Source organism: Diorhabda sublineata, chromosome X, assembly GCF_026230105.1.
Source record: "Diorhabda sublineata isolate icDioSubl1.1 chromosome X, icDioSubl1.1, whole genome shotgun sequence".
NCBI lineage: Eukaryota > Metazoa > Arthropoda > Insecta > Coleoptera > Chrysomelidae > Diorhabda > Diorhabda sublineata.
The window spans coordinates 1,527,952-1,548,894 of NC_079485.1; positions in this window are offsets into that span (position 1 = coordinate 1,527,952).

Genomic DNA, 20,943 nt, shown 5'->3' on the forward strand with positions numbered 1-20,943 from the left:
CCCCTAAGCGATGGCTGATGAGGCAGAACAAAAAAGAGGATGACGCTCTTGCCAGTTCCTTTCTACCGGGTGAGAAAACTCTCAAAATCCCGATATATGTGTTTTCTATTACATTTGTTCGTATTTATATTGGAAATTATATGCGTAATCTGTTAAAAACTCAAACTTTTCTCAAACCATACCATACAATTATGTTTTGCTATGTAATCTATATCCAAAAACTATATTTCTGCTTGTGAAATTGTATATTTCACAATAGGACATGCTCTTGAAACTTGATTCAATTATTTTTTTCACGCATAATGATGAACGTTTGGGTGGTTGATGAATACGAATTGTCAAGATGGCCATGAGTCCGAGACAACTAAAATTAATTACTATGCACTTTATTCAATTCAATTATACAATTTATTGTGATACAATTGACTGTTCTTTCGCACAATTAAGAAGCGATAAGTAATTCAATTGAATCTCTACATCGGAGAAATATGTATTACCTGAAACACTTAATCGGAAACTTGTCCTCGTATACTAATTGTGTACTTTATTTGTAAAGTAATAGAGCCGCCTGTATGTATAAAGTCTTCTTAATTATTTCACTTCTGTACGGGTAGCTATTGATAATCAGTCAAGTGAACAAGCAAGGGTACTCACTACATGCTGGGGATTTGTCTCGAAATTGAGAATCTTATTGCTTGAAATCAACAATTTTGATAGTACTGAAATATTCCTCCTTGCGTATTCTCACCCAAGAAAATTAACTCTTTTCAGGTAACAATAATACACTTTCATCATTCGAGCATTTGTATAAAACAAACGATGACCTGCGTCGGCGTTATATATTACTTTGTAGAGATAGGAGCATTATTCACTAATAGCGAAGTTTTTATTTTTATTTTCCTCGTGATTACCTATAGGTATTATGAGTAATTTAGACATTTTACTTTGGTTCCAAATATTCTTATCAATTTTTACTATTATGTATCTAATATATTGGGTATTTTGATGAAATATCAATGTCTTTTGTCAATGTTCACTTTGTTTATTGAATAATCATAGAGAAAGAAAGCCTTGACATTCGATGTACAGCCCATCGTGTTCTACGTTTTCAAATTTCAACCCAACGATCGGCAAGCTCTTTGAGATTTTGGTTAAACCATTATTTGAGCTTGGTTGCAAAAAATTGTCGCACTGCATTTTCATCATTCAACATTGGCTTAAATATTTTTCCCACGCAAGATTTTTGCTCTAGATATGAATAAATAGTAATCTTTCAGTGAAAGATCTCGACTAAATGCTGACTATATGGGAGAACCCACTTTCGGTTAACTAAACCTTTCATATTTTTCTGATAAAACCTTATACATTCGTATCAGGTGTCCACTAAACTTTCATAATTCCATCAGAGACACACAAGACTTTCGATTAAAATGGACCTCTTTGCGAGGAGTTCTGGGAATTGTCCTTTGTCTAACCACTGATTTTCCAATTTCGGGTTGCTAAGATAAATCTATTTTTCATCGCAATCAACAAGGCGTCTAATAAAAAGTTCATTTTTCGCTAGGACAAGGAACGGTTTACACACCCCAAATCGGTTGTTCGTTTAAATCTCGATTAATTTGTGCAGCACTATTTGACAAGAATCATAGAACTTACCTAATTATTTAGAGAATATTAGAACAAGGAATTGTACTTTTTATGGAACTAGAGACTAATCTTAGTAGTTACTACATGTCTAAATTGAGATATGAAAACCAACATGACATACGAGAAACCCACTGTATTTTCATTGTTCGTTCTATATAATTAAACAGTGGATGGTATGTTAAAAAAATGAGGTTTCTTAGTTCCTTTTAAGCGGTCAGTATAGTATTCGTAAACTTTTTTCTTAAAATTACATGTATGAATACAAATTATACAAATATATAAAATACTAGTATACTAATATGGTGACCAAAGGAAAATATTCGAATTTTTGGCGAAGGTAGGTCGTAATCACCAAAAATCTAAATATATGTTCCATATGCGCGCACCCACCTCTAGACGGGAATATCAGTAGGTAGGAGAAGCATCGAGTCGCTAAGCAACCGACAGTCGTCTCCATAACGACGCCCACCAAAAAACATTCGCAACAAAGGAGCGGGATTAATAGCCTCGCAGATAATGTTCTCCCGGTGTTTCAAATGGCAAAATAAGTGTGTGTTGTTTGTGCAACGACAGTAGCTCTTTTCGGTAGCTACTACGTGTTCCGAACGCACTATCTCTTTGGCTTAATAGTCGACAGGAGAGTTTGTAGCACCTGCGCGCACTTACGTTTCCGTCAGAAAAGATAGTAATAGATATTTATCTAAACATATGTTATTCTTTCTTTATATACTACACATTTTTCTTCAGTCGATCGAATAAAAAAGAATGGAGGGTAATGGAATGGACCAACTTAGAGAGTAACACATAAATCTCTGGTTGTGTCCAAACAAGTAAATTTACAGAAAACATTACATTCAGGACGATTAATAAATAAAAAAGATTGGTGTTAAGACTAACAATTTGTATATATTGCTTCCAATATAGATTTTTCTGTATTTTAAGCAGCAGATAATGAATTAATATATTACTTATGATTTGGAAATTGTGAAAATTACTTCATGCAAGTTATTCAATAATTATATTCGAAAAATGCCGTATATATCAAGTGAACTGTCATAATTTTGGCGATGTTCGAAATCAGCAAAAGTTCTAATGACGTGTAGTTGTACCTATTAATAAATGTAATGTAATAAAATGCAGACAATATAGATTTTAGAAATATTCTGGAAAATTAAAAAAAATATAGATATTAATCGAAGTCATTATTTTCATAGTATAAAGAAATTTTTTTGGTATTGTCCGTTGTATGTGCCTTCATTTCATGTAGGTTCCTTTTACTATTACATACTACACTGCCTGTAAAAGAAGTTTTCACTAACTTCTAATCTTCCAATAGATACGTGATTCGATGAAGAAATTGATAGAATATTTAATAATATGGCGTGAATAAATTAATTCGATTTTTATATGAAAAAGACTGTTCTGGTTTGTATTTTCAATTGAATTAACTTGATATTACAAATTTCATGAAAATTTCCAGTAAAATGAATCGTTTATATGAGCCTACAGCCTAATGAGGTTTTAAATTTGAAATAGATTCGATAGGCCAATGGTTCGCGCCTCACAATCCTATGGGTGATGGATCGAATTTTATTAGGGACATGAATAAAAATGTGATTTGTGAATTTTAACTTTCAAATTGGTTTTTATTCTTATAAGAAAATATTTGAATCACTGTGTTTGAAATGCCCTGAAAAATTGAAAATGAAGTTTTTGGTGTAAATAAAGATACAATTGGTCTTGTTAAGAATTACTGAAATGATACATACTGATGATGACATTGAAAAATTATAGGTATTACCTATACCTAGGAGGAGAGTACATCATGTAGTTTTTTATTAGTTAAATATTCTGCTATTGAGTGACGTTAAAATTCATTGTCATGTCATGTCATGTGAAAAAATAGTTACGGAATGAATGAACTCAGTAATACCATGAAGTTTTGTCTTTGACATTTACGGTAAATTCAAAAGCAGTAGAATAAAATTTATATTCAAATTAACTTTCTTAATCATAACTTATACTTTCGACATTTTAAAATACAGTACTTAACCATGAAGTATTATTTTGAATCATATAGTTATTCAAGAATGTAGACTCCCCCCAATAACGACCGAATTATTCTAAAACACAGCTCCAATTCGTGTTTCGCATGTTTTAGATTACAATAAAAAATACCCAAAGATCCGTTTCGAGTAGGAAAAATAATCAATTATGGATGAATGGAAAAAATAGAACCGAGACCTCCTTTGATAAGAATTATGAAAAAGTTTCAGCTTCAGAAGCAATATGAATTCATTTGCTAAAACTATCGTTTGAATAAATCTTTATTCATTATTTCCTATGTTATCAACCATCTTATCTCTTATCTAAAGTATCTACTATTTCCTATCTATAACCCTAAAACTGAAAATTGTAACTAACCCTACTTTTTATCTAAATTCTCCAGAGATATTTTGAATAATATAATGTAACAACAACTGTAATAATTAAGAGAATCTCATCTGAATCGTGGATCATACCGTGCCAGATTTAACGAAATGTCACCAGGAGGTCCCCCTTAACGGAGGCAGTATCTACGTTCTGGTATTGCCTCAAAAGGAGACCGTCGTGCGAGTTATGGCACTCACTGTCCGGACATTAATTTATGGGGTCGAATATCTGACCGGGTGTTTTGTTTTACTAGCTCTTGACAGTGCCGGATTTGAACCAAAGTTAAGTATGTACTAAATTTTTAATTAATAAGTATTACTTTAGTTTTGGGGACGGAAACTCTCAATGAGGTATCATTTCGTTTTATTTTTCATAATAACTGACCAACAATATAAACACATTGTACGTCGATCCCTCTCTTCCAGCGACCATCTCATGAGGAAATTATCAACTCAAGATGTGACTATTGTAGAACCGGACTGAAGTCATTAGTCATTAATTACAAGATTCACCGGTCCTCTTGGTGATTTCTACACAGCTTAAAAGAGTACTATTCTGACAGCTTTCTGAGAACCTCGGCCGCTTTCACATTTAAAAATCTCGTCGCCTCCTGCGTCAAGATAACCTTGTCAAATAGAGAAAAATCACATTAAATAAGTTCGGAGATGGCGTATTTTGTAAAGAAAGAAGTTATTTTTATTTCGACATGAAACTTCATGATAATCCTTTGCTTCCTCTGACCATTCGACATGGTAGATTGACTCAGTCGAGTGTTACATCACTGGTAGTGATTACCAATGTAACAAGAGAGCTGTAATTATTTTGTGGAAAACTGCATGGGATGTGATTGCTAGATATGATCAATAGAGTTATATATTGAGTGACAATTTGAAAACTAAGTAAAGAATTCGCCTCAATATGAAAATATCAATAAGTAGCAAGAAAATGTACCAACCGATATAAATATATCTGTAAACACTTTTCAGGTTTCACATACAAATTGTTTCATGATCCTGTCATTGGTGTATACTTGACATTTGATCCAATTTTTTTAGAAGCAATTAACTGTTCGCAAAACTTATTACTTTATTGTCATATTAATGAAGCTCACTTCGGCACTGACTATTATTTAAAAAATAGCAAATAGGAATTGATTTTGGTACATTTCTAATTTAAATATATGAATAACTGTCTTGTTTACAAATTATACTCATTCTAACTGAAAAACAAGTTTGTTGTGTTTGGATTCATATTCAGTGATTACTTATAAATCGTATCAAATGATTGTGTATCATATATATAGTTGGACAGATCTATCAGCCAAACTTATTATCACAAGTAAAATTTATAGCTCTATTTTGTAAATTCTAATAAAACTACAAATAATTTAATCGATTAATGCTATATATCTGAGATATAGGGACCAAGAGAAAATTAATTTTTCTTATTAGAACAAAGTTCTGAGTTGATTTCATCCTTATTTTGATATTCATGATGAAGGTGATCTATAAATCAATATAAATAAGCAAATTGTCAGTGTCAATATCATATTTTGATAAATACTTAAAGAAAAGTCGAAACGTCACCAAACATATTGTAATTTGGTATCACTCCAAGGTTTGTTTTTCAGTTTTCACTTATTAGAAACTAATGGTTCCTATATAATCAACTTTCCTCTATCATCTACATTCCTGTACGTATATTTTACATTATCATTATCATCATATATTATTTGATTTGTTCAAATGAATTATAGACAGATTAACATCAAACTTTTTCTTATTTCTTGGAGCATTTGAAATAAGGTGTGTTTTTGAACGTTCCGGCTATGGATGGTGTTTCTCTTCCAAAGACCAACAAATAGTTTAACAAAAAAAATGGATAAGTTACGTACTCCAATATGAATATCTAGATATAGAGGTAACAATTGTAAATAAAAATATAGATATTGAAAAGGTGGAAGGAAGAATTTGAAAGGGAAGCAAACAGTTATAAATAAAATGAAAATGGAGAAGAGGAAAATACCGAAAAAGATTTTTAAGGAAATTCAGTCTGATGAAGGGGTTTGAAAAAAAAACAAAGAAAAAAGTAATGACCAGTTACGATACACCATGAATTACCCAGGTATTAAGTGGTTGAACAGTTAAATAGAGCGAGAACCTATACCCAAAAAATAATTATAAGATACCAAAAAAGTTATTGGGAGCTGGAGTAGGGGAAAAAAGAAACAAATAGAGACCAAAAAAGAAATGGATAGTTGAGGTGAAGGTATAACAAAGGTTGGTATAGAAGATGGGAAGAAGAGGTATAGGTAGGATTAAATGAAGGAATTCAGTAACGAAGATTGAACTAACGATGTAAATAAAACTCTGAGGCTATGGACTGGTCTGTTTGCGCTAATGAATAGATTGTGTTAATTTCAACTAATACATTACAATGAACAATTTTGTCCTTAAGGCTGGAAAATTATACTTCATAAATATCTGTCTTTACAGTGTGATATATAATTTGAATTCTGGATAAAGCTGTATTGCCAATACGAAAACTTTTCAAAACAAGGAAAATGATGCATTCGGGTATTAAATTATGATATACAATCATTTGATACGATTTATAAGTAATCACTGAATATGAATCAAACACAACAAACTTGTTTATCAGTTAGAATGAGTATAATTTGTAAACAAGACAGTTATTCATATATTTAAATTAGAAATGTACCAAAATCAATTCCTATTTGCTATTTTTCAAATAATAGTCAGTGCCGCAGTAAGCTTCATCAATATGACAATAAAGTAATAATTTTTATGAACAGTTAATTGCTTCTAAAAAATTGGATCAATTGTCAAGGATCATGAAATAATTTGTATGTGAAACCTGAAAAGTGTTTACAGATATATTTATATCGGTTGGTACATTTTCTTGCTACTTATTGATATTTTCATATTGAGGCGAATTCTTTACTTAGTTTTCAAATTGTCACTCAATATATAACTCTATTGATCATATCTAGCAATCACATCCCATGCAGTTTTCCACAAAATAATTACAGCTCTCTTGTTACATTGGTAATCACTACCAGTGATGTAACACTCGACTGAGTCAATCTACCATGTCGAATGGTCAGAGGAAGCAACGGATTATCATGAAGTTTCATGTCGAAATAAAAATAACTTCTTTCTTTACAAAATACGCCATCTCCGAACTTATTCAATGTGATTTTTCTCTATTTGACAAGGTTATCTTGACGCAGGAGGCGACGAGATTTTTAATTGTGAAAGCGGCCGAGGTTCTCAGAAAGCTGTCAGAATAGTACTCTTTTAAGCTGTGTAGAAATCACCAAGAGGACCGGTGAATCTTGTAATTAATGACTAATCACTTCAGTCCGGTTTTACAATAGTCACATCTTGAGTTGATAATTTCCTCATGAGATGGTCGCTGGAAGAGAGGGATCGACGTACAATGTGTTTATATTGTTGGTCAGTTATTATGAAAAATAAAACGAAAAGATACCTCATTGAGAGTTTCCGTCCCCAAAACTAAAGTAATACTTATTAATTAAAAATTTAGTACATACTTAACTTTGGTTCAAATCCGGCACTGTCAAGAGCTAGTAAAACAAAACACCCGGTCAGATATTCGACCCCATAAATTAATGTCCGGACAGTGAGTGCCATAACTCGCACGACGGTCTCCATTTGAGGCAATACCAGAACGTAGATACTGCCTCCGTTTAGGGGAACCTCCTGGTGACATTTCGTTAAATCTGGCACGGTATGATCCACGATTCAGATGAGATTTTTTTAATTATTACAGTTGTTGTTACATTATATTATTCAAAATATCGCTGGAGAAATTTAGATAAAAAGTAGGGTTAGTTACAATTTTCAGTTTTAGGGTTATAGATAGGAAATAGTAGATACTTTAGATAAGAGATAAGATGGTTGATAACATAGGAAATAATGAATAAAGATTTATTCAAACGATAGTTTTAGCAAATGAATTCATATTGCTTCTGAAGCTGAAACTTTTTCATAATTCTTATCAAAGGAGGTCTCGGTTCTATTCTTTCCATTCATCCATAATTGATTATTTTTCCTACTCGAAACGGATCTTTGGGTATTTTTTATTGTAATCTAAAACATGCGAAACACGAATTGGAGCTGTGTTTTAGAATAATTCGGTCGTTATTGGGGGGAGTCTACATTCTTGAATAACTATATGATTCAAAATAATACTTTATGGTTAAGTACTGTATTTTAAAATGTCGAAAGTATAAGTTGTCATTACGAAAGTTAATTTTAATATAACTATTGTTGAAAACCTTGACATAACACATAAATTACATTAAAATATTCCAGTCGCAATTATCAACTTAATAATATGATTTCTACATTAGAATTCTGAAGCTTTCGAACATCCATCTAATTATTGATACAATTTATCACGTTTTGTTCTATAAATGTATTAGATATGGTTACAATAAACATTTTTTATAATAGTGTTGTTTTTTTTGGGTCTATAATTTTGGTATTATTTTCCATCAATGCTCATCAATTTTGATGTTTATAATTGTACTCTCATTGTCAAGTGGAGCTAGGCACATCAGTGAGATGTCTGTGAAATTTCTTTGCAAGTAAATGGATACGTAGCGATCATAATTCTGAACAAATTTAATCGAAACTCTTCCTATTATGTGAAATCTCACCTTATTCATATTCATTACATCAAAAATCGAGAATATGATAAAAAGGTTTTAGAATATAATGTACAGATATAAAAGAATGCAATAAACAGAAAATTCGATACGCTTTGAATTATTTCTGATCAGCGAGATAGAGAGGTTCGTTATTGTTTTGTGGGACAACGAACATAGCCCGATAAGTAATGACATCGACCTAAATTTAGCCGAAATGGACTTTAATTTGGGTTACACTACGGGATACGCAGAGGGTCGTTATTATTAAGCAGAGAGAGTGCTGCTTGTTCTTGGCCTCTCATCTCTTGATTTCTCTCTCGGATATCGGGTTCAGTTGTGCAAATTAAGTACAGCCTTGAATATACTTGATAGATGAGTGTCGATGGAAGGCACTTATTTATGTAATGAGGGAAGAATGAAAATAGTATGCAGATTTTCTTTACCTTCTAGAGTATACATATAGATAATGAGATTGGAGCTGGCACGGAAAACTTATTTCATTATAAATTAATCATTAGTAGAATTAATGAATATTGGTTCGAAGAATATACAAAGAAAAGTTTGGCGAAAAACATTTTACTAGCTACAACATTTTGTCGAAAACTTATTCAAATTTAAAAACCATTTGCTGATAATCCAACATACACTCTGTAACTGCTGAAAAATCTAAGACTGAAGCTGTTAGACCTTGTTTGTCTCACAATAGGAACAGTGCTTGAGTGGTAGTAGTGAGAGGTAGAGTACTTTCTACCCTAATATACCAGTGGAGTTTTTTCATTTCTCCATGGTTTTTTGTGCTCTAAACATTATTTATTCCAATTAAATGGCTGTCTACTATCTCTCTCATGAGCAACGTTATTAATAGGTTACTGAGGTTTGCGGTTTTTATACTTTTCAGTATTTCAGCATAAATTATATATGATAAGAGCAATTCTCGTTTGCAGATATTATCGTATTAATCGAATTTTTTTTCCTATTCATTACCCTATCATGCTTCACTTTAAAGTTTGTTTTTCTTTTATGGCTCATATTTCAAATAAAATGAAAACCAAATAGTTTGTAGTTTGTAGGAACATATTATGTCGAAACTTTCGAAATCATGTCTGCTAAGAACCAGTTGGAAGCTCAACAAAAAATATATTGAATTTTCTTGAACTAAAAATATTTAAAATGCTCAAAATGTACGTTGTGATGATATATTCATAGGAAAATGCGAATCGTGAGTCGTATCCACTAAATTCTATATATTTGTGGTTAGTTTTGGAAGTTGGCAAAACTCGTTATTTCGACAGTTCCTCGGCGCTGGCATTTCTTCATAGCGGAAGCGGCACACATTACCGCCTCCGGATGGAATTCCCTGAGAAATGACTTCCGGTTTTTAGTTGGCAGCCGAGCCACCTGCTCATTCATATCTCTGATGGATTTCGGCATTTCTCCTTTTATTTAACAATCTCCTTTTGTTTTTGTTCATTCGTTAATAATATATAGTGTTACTAATTTTTGATGAATACGGAATAATTCACTTTTAAGGTGAAAATGTTCTTTTAACTATAATATATCTATTTGTATCGACAATTAATGTTACAAACTACACCAATGGACATATAAAATGATTGTGAAATTATTTTATTTTTTTATTTGTTCCGTTATTCCATTTATGCCCGTTATTGAAGTGAAATAAATTCAAGTTTTTGAACATAAAAAAATATTTTATCATAACCAAAATATTTATCAATCTAAACGATTGTCTACTACTGCTGTACCATTCCGCTACAAAAATGATGAAGATTCAGAAAGTGAATCAGATAGGGAAAATTTGGATGAACAAATAATCCAATGGAATGTTCCATTACATCCACAAACATTGACATGACAGATAGTTCTATCAGTAACCATGAAGATGAAGAGTGGTTGAAAGAGTTACAGAACCTTCCATCCTATTCTATGGGAATTGGAGGTAGGAAGCAGTTATTGCAATTAGAAAATGAACGGTTGAGAAAGGAACTAACCAATGCTAGGAAAAAATTCAATAACCTGAACACTCAATTGAGAGCTACAAAAAAAAAGGATTATGAAAACGCAACTCTATGCGAACGTTTTGTATGGAAAAGGAACTCTCACGAATTTTACAAAATCTCTTGTGAATATGCAATTACGACATAAGATGAAATCCCCATGGTTACTATCTGTAAAGAAAACTGCTCTGTCATTATTTTATAAAGGACCTAAGACATACAGATATTTGCGACAAAAAGGGTTTATTTTGCCAGCAATATCAACAGCGATATCATGGGATGCCAATTTCCGTTTCAAACCTGGATTCAATAAAAAAATTTTTATGCACCTTACTTTAAAGGCTGATACGATGCTGCCTTACGAGAAGAAATGTATTCTGATGTTCGACGAAATGTCTATTAACAGGAATCTTGAGTACAACATGAAAACAGATTTAATTGAAGGTTTCGAAGATCTGAAATCGCAAATTCATATTATTTCAGTCACCAAAGGAAAATATATATATTTTATATACCTTTGTGCAGGGATTCTTCTTTCTATCCCAAATTTAAGTGATTAACAGATTAATGAAAAATTATTTGTTTCATTTGCTATTGCTACACGAACTCATTACAAAAATATTTGTTTATACATTGAAATTGGTGACAAATAATTAGTACTGAGATTAAATTTATTATCGGTTCGAGATGAATACATGCTTAACATTATTAGAAACATGATATTTCAAAATACGCCCTATCTGTCTATTGTAAAGATTCCTATCGAATAGGTAATTTGTGTCACTTCCGTAATAAAAAGTAAAATCGGCAACAATGTACTGTCGGTTCGAATTTCGAAGATAAAGAAAGCTTCACATTTAGTTGGGATCTTTCCAAAAAAATTTAGTTGTTGAAAATAGTGCTGTTTATTTCAGTTGGCACTAAGCTACGTGTCATTTTAATGGAGAGAGAACGAGCGTAAAATTAACTAGATGGCGTGCAAAATTGCCTCAAATGGTTTTAACATTGTCACTGTTCTACTGTCCTATTCTTTATACAATGACAATACTATACTATACAATACGGATCCCCTAGAATAATATAACATTGGTAATTGAGTCCCAAGAACCGTTAATGTTATATTTTTACAATTTTATTTAGTAGCGTCAACTTTTAGAAGAAAGCTTATAAAAATTTCATGGGATTCGCATTTTACTTATTGAGATTATTATCATAACAGACCTCACATTTATTTTTGTTTGAATGTAGGTTTGTTAACAAAATCTTTATTGTTATATTGACAAACTCATAATCACTTGGTAAGATCAAATCTAACTTCATTCATAGTCAATGAATCGTGTTATGTATCAATCAAAAATTCAATATACATAATTTACCTCGCTGTCCTGCCTCCCGCTTAGAATCAGTCCTCTTGAGATGTCTAGAGCACGAAAAGGAATCCGAGCACTTGTTGAACTTATCTATTTCTATTATCATCATCAACCCAGGTTCCACCGCTGAACTATCACCATGGTTTTACTAATTCCCGACTGTTTTCCTGGATCCATCCTTGTGATTGTAATACACGGAGTCATAATCATGAAAACAAGCTTTCCAAAACTCTAACATTATGACCAGATCTTCATACTTGTGATTATTGTCTCAACTAACCTGTTCCATATGCTCCCTGGAATCGTCGTCAAGTTGCACTTTCTTAAACGATCACGTCCATTGTCCTCATCTTCGACATATCTCAAACGCTTAAACGCCAAATCACTTCTAAATCGATCTAAAATAGCACCGTCCAATAAATCTTGCATGGTGGTATGTCATACTTTGAATATAAATGAAGACCCGCCATTAAAAATTCACGTAATTTCTTGATGGTGACCCCGAAGACCTGTCACAGTGTAGCTCGAATTATTTATTTAATTCATTTAGAGAAATTAAGCATTAACAAAAATCAAAATTCTTTGAAATATTTCAAACAATACCCTTAATTTTTTTTGTGTCATCTGCTGCTTTTCGATTCTCTTTTGAATATTTTCAAACTCTCAAAAAACCTAGCCAAGTTTCGAGACAAAGAAGAATAAAGTATCTGGTCGTAATAAATTTTAATGACGCGTACAGAAATATCATTTAACGAGTTAATTCTACTAAAAGAAATAAGTGATTGATTCTATTATGATCATGCGCTGAAAATAACCAAAGTAGGTACTTCCATCAAATGTATTTCGGTAATACTTATCACAATTTTTAGCTTTGTTGTAACGTAAATACTTTTAGAACGGATTACATCCAATATTCTGTTCCGAGAAAACAAATGAAATGTTAAAATTAAGAAAATTTTGATCGTCAAAGTTTGTATTTGTATTTGACTTTCCCAATATTTCATTTACATACAGACAGCTGAAATAAAGTTAAAAACTTCTGAAGAGAACTACGGATTAATTAATTTATTTTTCATTCACCATAGCCAGATCGAGATTGGTAGTAATTTAAATTTATTCTCTCCATTTATATTTCATTTACAAGATACTGTTCTAAAGATTGATGATTTTTTCATTATTCCATAAATATTAGTTCGTATATCTAGAAACTATAATCTCAATATCATTCGTATTTATTGGTATATTCGATCTCCTTATCGGTTCAAAAGTTTCTTAAGATTTATTACTATTTTCAAGTACATAAAATAGCTTAACAGGAAGAAAACATTTAAATTATAAATAAAAGCTATTCTCGATTTTGGATACGGTGTCAATGATTCTTAAAACAATTCAAGACACATACTTATAACAATTTATAAATTTCTCAGCATAATAAATTTTGGTTTAGGATTTAATCATTTAAAAACCACTTCAACTTCTGGTGCTCTGATTTTGGATTTTTGTTGTTTATGCATGTACAAAATAACATCAAATTTGTTACATCTAATTCGTTGAAAATTAGTAAAATTATCATGAATTTATCTGATATATGATAGAATTTAATGAATCATCAAATTTTTGGATTATAAATATTCATATTGAAGATAAAGATTTAAGATTATTCCATTATATGACTAAAATGAGTTAAAAGCAGAAATTAATAAGATTCAAATACAAACATCTGACATTTCCTACAGAAAAAAAAATAACAATTTTCCGATTTTCCCCTTAATCGAGTGAAGACAAAAAATTAATTCAATGAAAGACATCGGATGTGCTGAATTACTACTCAGTGTATAGCTCATTAGAGTTCTGGTATGATATTGTCTGCGTTAGAGAAGGATAGAACTAGAGAGGAAACCGGTGCACACCTTAATTGAAACGAGACTAGAATTCGCATGATAAGAAAAGGAAACAGGATCGTAATTGAGAAATAGTGGAGACTATTGGATCTGAGATCATTTTAAGTTTGGTCTTCTCGTTATATATTAAAATATACATCAACTGTAAAACCTGAGGTTTCATAGGACAAGTGCCTCAGAGCCTCTGTGGTCAAAATATTAATAGACGCTGTGGATATTTTCAACTTATTCAGAATTGTTGTACTCATTCGATCTCTTCGACATATTGGGATGATACCTTCTTCAGTTCATAGCTATGACAGTGGTTGAGCTCGAGCTCAATTAAAATTTTTCAAAGGTCGATATCATTATTTCAATCGTGCTATCGTTAGTGGGCAATCTATGAGGTTTCCTATGTATTTGAATCTCACGCATGTGAGTTCTGGACACTTATCAAAGACATTGTCTGCAGTTTCGGTCTATATGGTATTTCGATCGTTCGAGATGCTTTTTTGGATGACCGTGTGCGGTTATGAGTTCCGTCACTTTTAATCTTGTCTCAAGCTAAGTGTTTCCCTCCATCTCCATATAGATTTCCTTTTTTCTTATCAAAAATGTTATTACCACAATTTGGGCCGCACTAAAAATGGGATCTGAGTTTCAAACGGATAAGTACTGCTTGAATTATCAGACACCCCAACGATCTGGATCTTATAGCTATCACTCACCAGTATGCAGAATTTTTTGTACTCTAGCACAAACCTAGAGCACACTAGTTTGGCTGTTATGATGTTTACAGCAACTTTGCTAGGAGAGCAAATCAAAATTAGCGTCGAAAAAGTAGCACCCGACTACATTCAATCACAAGTAATTAGTCGATATAGGTCTTCTTTAATATTATTGAAATAAGTCAGTCACTTTTCAAATCATAAATAGAGAAATCACTGGATTTGAAAAAGAGCTCAGATATTTGATAATAACGAGATCCCTTTGAAAAGCTCTAGTCCAAACTTTATGCTAACAGAGACTTTCATCGGTTGAAATGAAGTGAATCTATAACAAAAACTTGCTAGGTATCCATGGTATTTGTCAAATGTTTCATTAAGTTAACCATTGTTTGCTTATCTAGATTTCCTAAAACGTGCTCAATGTACTCGAAATAACAAAAAATTTTTTTAGTAAATGATAGGTGTTTTCAAGTTTTTGCTTTTTCTGATACAGATACATGGCGAACTGTTTTCAGGAGGATATTTCTCCATTCCCAAAATACATAAAAAATTAAGTTCAATTCAATTTTGATGACTTAAAGTATAACAACAAAAATCCTGAATGCACTGAAATTTCATGTACCAAATCTTATAAATAGTAATTCGTACTTACTTTTACTTATATTAAGTCTTGAATAAAATTCTCAGTACGGTGCTGCTTAACAGCGTATTCTGTTTCCGACACCTTCCAAGATTAATCTATTGTCACTTATATCACATTGTTGTCGGACAATTCTAGGGAATGCCATTCTTAAGTAGATTTTCTTTGAAGAGATTTTATTAAAAAGGTGTTTACAAGCACTTCTCTCCCAATATTTGCACATTCTGCTAATGTATTCTAAGCTTTGCGTAAACTTGTCTGTTAGTATAATGGAAAAATATTCAAGGAAAAGGCTTTATTTCAAAAATAAAGTTTTCCATCCAAATATTTATGAATCGTCTACTTATTTCCAGCATATATAAGGAAACGTTGAGGATGATAATTTTAGTGGCTGATCAGTAAATATTACAACTATTGAGTTTACAATGTAATACTCAATTTTACGAGGTATAATCAGAAAATACGATGAATGAATTTTCAGACCAACTATGACTTACTTTACAATTACAACAATTACAAGTTTGAACCCGTTATAGATTTTTAGTTTGGTACTATAGCCGCCTATTTACCAGCTTTATCAGCATGTGACTTATAGCTCTTCCTGTAAATGAAAACATTGTGCTTAAACGGAAATGATTTTACACTGTTACTGACAAAATGGTGAAAACGAAATGCTTATAGTTATGCACTCAACAACTGTGTGATATTTTGATAATCTTTATATTAATTCAGTACAGATTCGTGCTTTGAGGAAAGATCTTAGACATTTTTTATTGGCGGAAGGTATCAAGGAATAAGTCAAAAAGTAGTATCGAAATAATTGGGGTCCTAGTAACGATAAATCAAAAATAACTTCCGGAATTTTTACACATTCGTGATAAATTTTTCTATGTGGTCCGCATGAAGTTCTGTAATTAGCGTCACGAAAGTAAAATGATACTTAAATCACACCCCATTAATTATTCGAAACGTAGGTATTGCTTAATTTTTGTGATAATTTCGTAGATTCGAATTGGATCAAATATAATTATGAATGTTTGGGGTGGGGTATAAAATTATGTTTTGCCCCAGGGGATCAGTATGTAAGTCTTTGTCAACTTCAGGTGGAAATAATTCTGTTTTTCGTGTGACGGCAAACACGTTTGACATTTTATCTCTGTTGACAGTTTACTTTTTATAAAATTACTTTTATCCCCAGGAAAAAAAATACTTCTCGGATATATAAACACATAAGTAAAGCTCGCAATAATCTTTGTGCCGTTACTTTCGCTGCTTCTACTAACTCCGTTGTAGAAAAATAGGAAATTATGTTTGAACTTCATATTATTCGACATAACTATTGAATATTAACTGAATTTGTAATTTAAATGTAAATCGCAAGATATATTGATATATATTTCATCACTTTGAAAGTATCTAATTAGTAAACTTGGTCTTGTCTGTTCATGTCTGTAACTTACCTTTCAGATGTGAACTTCACATTATTGAACTCCACCACAAGATTTTGTCATTTGAATAAAATCAGTTCACTTTGCAAAGAATTGAAAAGTACAGTCTAAAGTAGAAAATGGAACTGTTTATTGAATTTATTGTTAATAAATTTTCTCTGACTGTTTGAAAAACTTAGCTGATACTCACTCAAGGACGAAATTCGTAAAGGCCAACCAAAATTAAAAAATCGTTGTCTTTATGCTCCTCGTAACCTGATCAGTACTCGAAAAGGGGCACACGTTGACAAGTGCAATGGAGTATTGAAGAAATTCTAAAAGTGCATCAATAACTGCGTATAATCTTTTTACAGGGATCTAAGGATGTGTAAAATGAAAAAGGTTTCTCTGGTACTCCAAGTCTAGCTAAATCTAATTACACTGCCTGACGCTCGTTATCGTCTTTAGAGAATGAAGGTGATTTCATAGATTTTTTTCTTTCTGTATAATAAAAACAAAATGTATGGTCAAAAATTTCCAACACAAGAAGGTATTTTTGCATTGAAAACGCATATTAGTTAGCTTTGATAATTTTTTTAAAATTACGACGGAAATATAAATAACAACGGAAGTACAGCAGCCCACTATTATATACGGGAAAATATCAGATTTTACCTCTCTGTTTTTTGTCTCAACAATAAACAAATTGAAAGAAAAGAATAAATATTTTCTTAACAATGTTGTTATGAGTAATTCGCTAGGCTAATTCGTAATGTCATAAAATGACTTGATGTAATTTGTTGGCACAAATAATAAACAAAATAAACGAGAATAAAGATCACAAAAATTACAATTTACAAGCGAATGATCCTAATTAATTTTATTTACCACAATCCTATTTATAATAATATAAATGCTGACAGGTGTTTATGTAATTTGATCCTTATGCGCTTTGATTTTTAGAAAGTTTTTTCTAAATTCATTATGACGTTTTCAATAAAATTTCATTCCAAAATATTGCATGCTCACAAATAATCTATTCATCAATATTTTTTATAGAAATTTCAGAAATCCACTCCGGTAATCACTGCAAATTTTATTCTATCTATAAAAGGTTATTTATTGATGATTTCTAGAAAACTTCGTTATAAAATTCCTTCTTTCAAAATGAGTTACTGCAAAAATGCCAAACAACTTCCCATTTTGATTTATGTGATAAAAAGAAATCTGAAAAATATTTCCAGGCAAATCGCAAATGAGAAATGTAATGTATCATATATTTAACTTTGGTGTAGGTGAATATGGGCACCATTTGTTCGAATACTTTTTGTTTGATCAATTTAGAATTAACCGTAACAGTGTCTTGTGATTTGCAATAGGGACAGAGGCACAAACAAAAAAAGAGAAGAGTCTTACTGTTTTCGGATTACGTAGAATCAAAACTTTGAAATGAGCTTGTCATATTAATACAAGGGTAAACGGTTGAACGCCATAAGAATCCTTGATAATATAATCTACATCTGATAGAAAAAAGTTGAACGCTCCACAATAATTATGGATTACATGGATCATTCATTGTTCTTCTAAACGGTGAAAAAATATTTTCGGTAAAAGCTGTATATATAATCCTAGTGGCGGAAGCTTTTTCGAATTACCTTAATGTCACAAAAAGGACATTCACAAAGCTGGCGATTAAACATTTTTGATAGCTTCATTTGCATGAGTGTCGGAGACAATGATAATTTCATGGTCGGGAACGCATGACCCTTAAATATCGGAAATTAAAGCGTAAAATTAAATTATGTAATATGAAAGTGGCGAAGAATCTCCTCGAGATAGATGCCGCAGAATTGATTGAAATATATTTAATTTAATTACAATTCTTATGTCTTATGATGGTCGATTTCGAGATTACAATGAGATGAAGTTGTTATCAGATATATAAGAATATGTAAAAATTACCCGCATTATCATCAGGAAACATACGATTTCGTAACAAAAGGATCTATGCTTTTTATTTATCATAATCAATATTTTGTATTCATAATAATAAAATTCGAAGATAACTCAAATTTATACCAGAGAAATACAACCATAGTGCTCTAATTTTACCTTTAATAGCCCTAGGCCCCAAGAAAGTTCAGAACGACGTCAGCGCAAAATTAATATCATTTTAATTCACTGGAGGTGACATTATGCAGATCCGGGTATTTTGCAGAAATGTTTTGCTCCGCCATCACTTTTATGTGAGTCTAATTTAGATTTTATGAGTTACACTGTCCAATTTTCGTCAATTACGAATGCAAATTCGTCGAGAAACTACGAATTATGTTTAGTCGAGCTGGATGATGAAACCTAATTGGACTTCCATAGTCCAACACGTAGAAAAATGGAAAGATAGTGTTTGAAAAGATTTTTTTCATTTATATGCAACTATAGTGTCTTGTAAAGGAATAAAGGAAATTAAGTATTCACTCAACGATTTACTCAAATAATTAGAAATTAAATAATTCAACTCTCAGAAGCGCAATACCACTACTGTTAGTTTCTTTTTTTTGTGATGGAAATTTTATGTTAAATATGTGTTCCAAGCTTTTGAACAACTATGTATTCATTATCGGTGCATCAATTAACCGAGATTTGTGGTATCTTGAGTTTGTTACGAAATATTGAATTCATTAGATGCAAAAACACCGTTCAAAATGAAAGTAGTCATAAATATTGAGTTTGTTGTATTATTGAACAAAAAATGTTTCTTTCAATAAAACACATCCTAATCGTTACGTAATTTATCTTCTTTTGAAAATAAAAAATTTCAAATATCAACTTCCAGCTACATCACAGTGTGTGACAGCTGGTAAACTGTTTACCTTCAGTTTCTGAAGATGATAACTTGGTTATCGAAACGCACGTCAGAAAGTGTAAGCGTGAGTGTTGGCGTAGTTGTGGTGTAAACAGTGTACTCAGTGTGAATATCAGCAACGGTTCCAGAAATTTCAGCTTAGGAATATAACAACACGTTCTGAGTACGTTGACCATTTAAAATGTCAAAATTTATAATTTCAATGTTAGATTTGACATATTCACGTCATATCTCAATACTCAAGTAACGACCCTCGTATTTCAACAAATGTTTTGATTTCTCAAAAATTTCTAAATATTATATTTATTTTTATATTTATTTCTCTGAATGGTTGTAATCTCTTGAAATTATCTCTTTAATGATTCTCCAGCAGTCGTTACGTTTTTTAAATCATAGATAAACTGGATTGGATGAACCGCTACTGGCCGAATTAACCATTTAGTTAGACGAAAGCTTCTCGCTTACACTATTCGCACAGATATTACTCCAGATTAATCAAGTTTTAGAAGACAAATCTTTGATAAAACAAAATTAAACAAATCGCCTAGGAAACTTCAAGGATTTTGCCGGTTATAAATTGATCTTTAAATTGGTTCTGCAGCTCTCAAGCTGGAAATCCTTGTAACATGATTTTTATTTGCATCGTTCAGAATTGATTGCTTATTAAATTATTTTTAAAAGGATGTTAGTAGATAGCATTGATGGAATCGAATTTCTAAATACCCCCAACATAAAAAATTCACAGGCTACAGAGAATTCAATTGGTTGGAAGTACTTGAATTTATTTCATATTTCATATTTCCATCAATTAGTCACACATTACCAATTTGAGTTGAAGTTGAAATTATCTAATTTCACAATATATACTTTTCAACCATACTTACTTGAAGTTAATTTTCGATGTAACACAAGTATCTACGATACACCTTAACACCTCATTTTTTAATTTCTACCACAATACATACGTGCAACTTGTAATAATTTATTTTGAAAAATACACTCTTATTTTATCAATTTTATGAATCGTTGGATCGTAAACTTCACCATTATAAAGCTGTGTATTATGTTTACTGACTAAAGTCGTAATCGGGTGTTGTTGTGTAGTGTATTTATGTTTGCTATTAAACCCTCGAAAGACACAACAAATTAAAGCTGCATTTTTCATTTTCTTTTCCAACTTCTGCCTTATTCCGCTACGTTTCGTTATTTATTGATCGATCATAAGAAATCAATTTCAACCG